General features: G+C 51.6%; 1 protein-coding gene across 3 annotated transcripts in view; it reads right to left on the minus strand.

The window, feature by feature from the left end:
- Nucleotides 1–5,839, minus strand: part of A4GALT (alpha 1,4-galactosyltransferase) — a 28,338-nt gene that overhangs the window by 21,398 nt on the left and 1,101 nt on the right. The window lies entirely within an intron of this gene.

Here is a 5,839-nt window from a genome sequence, read left to right on the forward strand (position 1 = left end):
AGCGCAGTTAAAAAAAAAAAAAAAAATCAACCTAGCCAACATGGTGAAACGCCATCTCTACTAAAAATACAAAAATTAGCTGGGCGTGGTGGCGCTTGCCTGTAATCCCAGCCACTCGGGAGGCTGAGGCAGGAGAATCGCTTGAACCCAGGAGGCGTAGATTGCAGTGAGCCAAGATGGTGCCACTGCACTACAGGCTGGAAAAAAAAAAGAAAGAGAAAAAGAAAATAAATAAAGAAATACATCAGGGGATAAAATGTGCCAGGAGAAAAATGCACTCGGGGAGATGGGCTGCGGGACAGGGGCTACTACATACAGTTGGGTTAGGGGATGGCACTCTGAAAAGGGGACATTTGTGCTGAGGCCTGAAGGAAACCAGGGAGCACACTGTGGGGCCCTGGGGGAAGTGACTCAGGGAGGGGGAAGACCAGGGAGTGCAAAGATCCAGGGGCGAGTGCGGCTGAGGACTGAGCAAACAGCAGAGTATGTGGGGTTGGGGGTTTCCAGGAGAGGAGGTCAGAAAGATAAGGGGAGGGTGGGCCACGGGATGGCCGGGTGCGGGGTGGGGCGGGGGGAGGCCTTGAGAGCTGCTGAAGGACTAGCCTTTTGATTGGGATGATTTTGGGAGTGCTACAATGTGACTAACGTCTTAGAGATCTAAGAAAGCAATACAGCCCTTACACCATAAATTCCAAGGCAACATTGTATCCCATTTTAAGGCAGTTTCTGCCTTCCTTTCATACATTTCCTATCTTGACCACCAGAAATGTGGTTTTGATCTTTTTGGCTTTTATAAACAACACCATGGTAACCATCACTTATATCTTTGAGCAGGTCCTTAATTGCTTCTATAGGACTGGTTCCTAGAAGAGAACCCTCTGGGTTAAAGGAAATGTAATTTAGGGCTGGGCAAGGTGGCTCATGCCTGTAATCCCAGTACTTTGGGAGGCGGAGGCGTGAGGATCACTTGAGCCCAGGAGCTCCAGACCAGCCTGGGCAACATAATAAGACTCCTTCTCTGCAAAAAATCAAATAAAAAAATTAGCAGGGAATGGTGGAGGGTGCCTGTGGTCCCAGCTACTCAGGAGGCTGAGGTGGGAGGATCGCTTGAGCCCAGGAGGTTGAGGCTGTAGTGAGCCATGATTGCCCCAGTGCACTCCACCCTAGACAATAGAGCAAGAACCTGTCTCAAAAGTTATATTGGAAAAAAAAAAGGTAACTCCTGGACTCAAGTGATCCACCCCCTTCAGCCTCCTAAAGTGCTGGGATTATAGGTGTGAGCCACCACACCTGGCTGGAAAGATACAACTTTTTTTTTTTTTTTTTGAGATGGAGTTTTGCTCTTGTTGCCCAGACTGGAGTGCGATGGCGCAATCTCGGCTCACCACAACCTCTGCCTCCCGAGTTTAAGCGATTCTCCTGCCTCAGCCTCCCAAGTAGCTGGGATTACAGGCATGCGCCACCACACCCAGCTGATTTTGTATTTTTAGTAGAGATAGGGTTTCTCCATGTTGCTCAGGCTGTCTTGAACTCCCGACCTCAGGTGATCCACTCGTCTCAGCCTCCCAAAGTGCTGGGATTACAGGTGTGAGCCACCACACCTGGCCTCGGAAATATAATTTAAAGCTTCAGATATGGAGCCCTAACCTGCTCTCTCCCGCTCCTACTCCAGGCTCAGGGCACACTTGCCTCACCACAGGCTCTCCCAGGGCATAGGAGGGTGAGTGGGCCGCATGACCGTCCTCTCCACCACTCGGGTGAGTGGCAAATGTGATCTCATTGTTGTTTCTGCTTGCACTGCTGACGGGGTGAGAAGGCTTCTCCAGTGTTGAGTTAACATTTATTAAAAGCTCACTGTCAGGCCTGGAGCTGTGTGGTTTAATAATAACAATGGCGTGTATTTTCTGAGCACTGACCCTGTGCAGACGCTGGTCAAAGTGGTTTTCTGCTGTGACTTGCTTAATCCCTCACCATCGCGTGTGGCAGGTCCTCTTATGATTAACTACAGTGTAAGTGCGGAGGAAACCAAGACCTGCTGGGCAGCGGCAGAGGGGGGTTCAAACACCCTTTGCTGGGGGAAAGGAGTCTACCTGTAGTTCAGCCTCATTCGCCTGGGGTTGCACCCGGCTAGCGGCTCAATCTCACTGTGGCCAAGAGGAGGCGCTTGACTCTGAGACTCAGTCTCCTTGTCTGTAAAACGGGAATAACAGAGCATGGTGGCTGAGAGGGTCTGGTAAGGTCAGGTAACCGTGTCTGGTACCTAGTGGGAGCTCAGTGGAAAGAGGCCCACCCCAAACTGAAGGGAAAGGAACAGATGATGGCCACAGATGATTGGGGCTGTCTGGGTCCTGTACCTATGTCTGGGACAATGACTTTCGAACAGCGAAGGTGAAGACAATGACTTTCAAACAGCGAAGGTGAAGACAGACACTCTTCCTGTTTTGCTCTCATGTGCTGGTCCACCTGGCTCCCTGTCTGCCGGCTCATCATGACCCCAGAAGGCTGAGGTGCTCCTGCTGGAGTAGGCTTGTGGTGGGTGAGAGCGTGGGCACAGGGGAAGGTGTGTTGGCACAGGGGAGGGTATGTGGACACTGGTCTGGAAGGGAAGGGGGCTCCCCTAGTCCTGTGGCCAACTGCACAGCTGGAAGCTTCTGCACCCCCAGGGTCTGTCCACAGGGAAGACAAAGGCGGCAGATGGGAGAGGGAAGGGCACTTACTCAAAGAGCTGCCACTTCCTAATAGCTACAAGAAACGGAGACTCGGAGAGAAGAGCAATTCCCAAGGGCATGTGGTTTGTATGTGGACAGCCTGCTTTGAACGTGGCTCTGCATGGACTCCCCCTGAACTAGGCTCTCCCCTCCCTGCATAGTCGTCAATGGGAGTGTTCACACCTGCTCCCTCCCAGGAAGGAAGCACCGAGGGACTGGGGCCCTCCCCTCCGCTGACCTTTCCAACTCTCTCTGGGGAAGATCAAAGCCAATTCATCAAGTGTCCCCCCCCCAGCCCCTCCCTCTTGCCTCCTGTCCTCACCAGCTCAGGAGGTCCCTTGGGAGCAGCACGGCATCCTCCCACCTCCTCAGTCCTCAGAGACCTCAGCCTGTTAACCTGTCCCTCCTTCTCCCGGGTCTGAGGGAGCTGAGCTCTCTCTTCTGGCTTTTCCATCAGCTCATAAATGCCGCCAGGTTTCCCTCATCAGAAAGCACACACACAGATAAAATAAAAAAACTTGCTGCTCCTCTCTATCTCTCTCTCTCACAGACATACACCCACACACACCCCCACAAATAAGAGCCAAATGATAAACTGGGGAAAGATCTTTGCCACACAGAAACCAGACAAGGGGCAAAACCTTATTGATCAACTCAGACCAATCAATAAGCAACACACAAAGAACCTGGTTGCTCATACTCTGACCCAGGAATTTCATTTCTAGGAAATACGAAGAAATATCTAGTTGGGTCTAGATACAGCCATTCTAGAAGTTCATACGCACTGATTACCAGGTTAATTCCTTCCCAGGAAAGATCTGGCCATGTATAAATGTACACAGAAATTCAATGTAACATCAAAAAGAGCCAAATATATTTTTAAAAAGTCAAAAGAGATCCAATAACGCAACATGATGTAGCAAAATGTAAGCACTGAAAAATATAAAAAATGTTTGAGGTGAGGAATGCTCATGAAATTATACCAATGGAAAAATATTTTATATAGACATATTCAAATATGGAAAAACGTGTTATTTTATTATTATTTATTTGTTTTGTTTTATTTATTTATTTTTTTGGAGACAGAGTCTTGCTCTGTTGCTCAGCCTAAAGTGCAGTGGTGTGATCTCGGCTCACTGCAACCTCCACCTCCCAGGTTCAAGCGATTCTCCTGCCTCAGCCTCCTGAGTAGCTGGGATTACGGGCACGTGCCACCACACCTGGTTAATTTTTTGTATTTTTAGTGGAGACGGGGTTTCACCATATTGGCCAGGCTGGTCTCGAACTCCTGACTTCAAGTGATCCACCCGCGTCAGCCTCCCAAAGTGCTGGGATCACAGGCATGAGCCACCGCGCCCGACTGGGAAAACGTGTTTTTAAAGGTCTGGCAAAAAAAGGCAAATGTTAACAATAGTTATCTACAAGTATGCAAACAGGAATGATTTTTCCTACTTCTTTCGGTTAATTCATTCAAACAATATTCAGCAAGCACCTGCTAGGTGCCAGGCCTGGCACTGGGCTCTGGGATCTGGACAAGGCTCCTTCCCTCCAGGAGCTTCCAATCTGGAGGGAAGGATGCGGTGAGCCGAGGAAAATGCAGGGTGATCAACAGGAGTTTGTGAGCACACCTAGGAGGTCCCCAAAGAAGGAGGCAGCTGGGAAGAGTGAGAGGAGGTACACTTCAGAACTCAGATGGCCAGCTTGGTGGTGGAGCCGTCCACCTGCCACCACGTTCAGGGACCTGCATCCCCAGCTGAACTGCATCCTTGGAGGTCTGAACCCAGTGGCCCCATAGCCAGGTGGGCTTGGGAGTTGCTAGCTGGGGCTGATGTGGTCGTTCACAACCTCCTGTGTTCCACACAAACCACCTGCAGAGATTCTGTCAACCCTGCCCCACACTGGGGTCCCGGGGCCCATCACACGAACTGGAAATTAATGGACCCATTAAACTAGCAGCTAGAGGGCTTCAATTAGTAGAAGGAAACAAAACATATTTTTTAGATGGCTGTCCATTTCGGAGTTTATCCTCTAATACTGAGCTGTCCTAGCAGACAAGAAACGACAGGCACCCAAGGCATTAGAAAAATGTTTGAGAGACAAACTAATGACAACATTGGGTGTAGTGGTGTGTGCCCCCAGTCTCAGCTCAGCAAGCTGGCGTGGGAGGATTGCTTGAGCCTAGCAGTTTGAGGCTGCAATGAGTTGCCACAACACTCCAACATGGGTGACAGAGGGAGACCCTAAAAAAACAAACAAAAAACTAATGACAGAGACTAATTCCATCTCTCCTCTCCCTTTCTTTACCTTTATATTTTGTTTTCCTTTGTATTCCTTTGATTTGGGGACCCCCTTTTGCGGGGGTTTCGGGTCCTGGAGAAGGTTTGAGGCTGGAGAGGGTTGTGGGAAATCTTGAGGGAGGCCTGGCTCCATCTGCACTCTGCTATGGGACTCTGGGCAAGGTGGCTCCCCCCATTCTTTGGGAGGAGGTGACATAGGGGTAGTCTTTGAGCAGCTGGTGGCGAACAGGAAGGCCAGACCGGGCCTGAGACACACCAGGTGCTCGGGATTATTTGCTGAATGCAGGGTAAGTGACCCCAAGGGGCCTTCGCGGAACAGTCAATCACTCGACATTGGCGGAGCGGAGGAAGCCGCAGAGAGGGTGTCGTAAGGGAAAGGTGGGTGCAGGGGAGATGGCGCTTTAACCCACTCAGGGCCAGAGGCTCAGCCGAGACTATCCAGGCGGTGGGAACTTATCCCCCCGGATGACAGGTGATGAAACTGAGGGAAGGGCCCTGGCAGTGAAATGGGATGGGCGCTGGAACCAGGTGCCCCAGCAGAGCCTCTCCCAAGCCCAGTTCCGCTCCCGCGCAGCCCTCAATTTTCCCCAGCTGGAGAGGAGGGAGGGGCGCCTGTGGATCCCAAGCGAGCGCGGAGGCCGGGCGACTCCAACCGGCTCGCTCTGTGCCCAGCTCGTACCAAGGCCGTTTCCCGCATGGGGAGGGCCCTTCCAGCTTCTGGGCAGGTTCAAATCCTCACCCTCCCCAAGGCCGGCGCCGACGCCTCCAGCTCGGCAAAGCCCCCTCCTGCCGGACGCTCTCCATCCCCGTCCCCAGTCGCATCCGCTCCGGGGC

This window comes from Mandrillus leucophaeus, unplaced genomic scaffold (assembly GCF_000951045.1).
Source record: "Mandrillus leucophaeus isolate KB7577 unplaced genomic scaffold, Mleu.le_1.0 Scaffold26, whole genome shotgun sequence".
NCBI lineage: Eukaryota > Metazoa > Chordata > Mammalia > Primates > Cercopithecidae > Mandrillus > Mandrillus leucophaeus.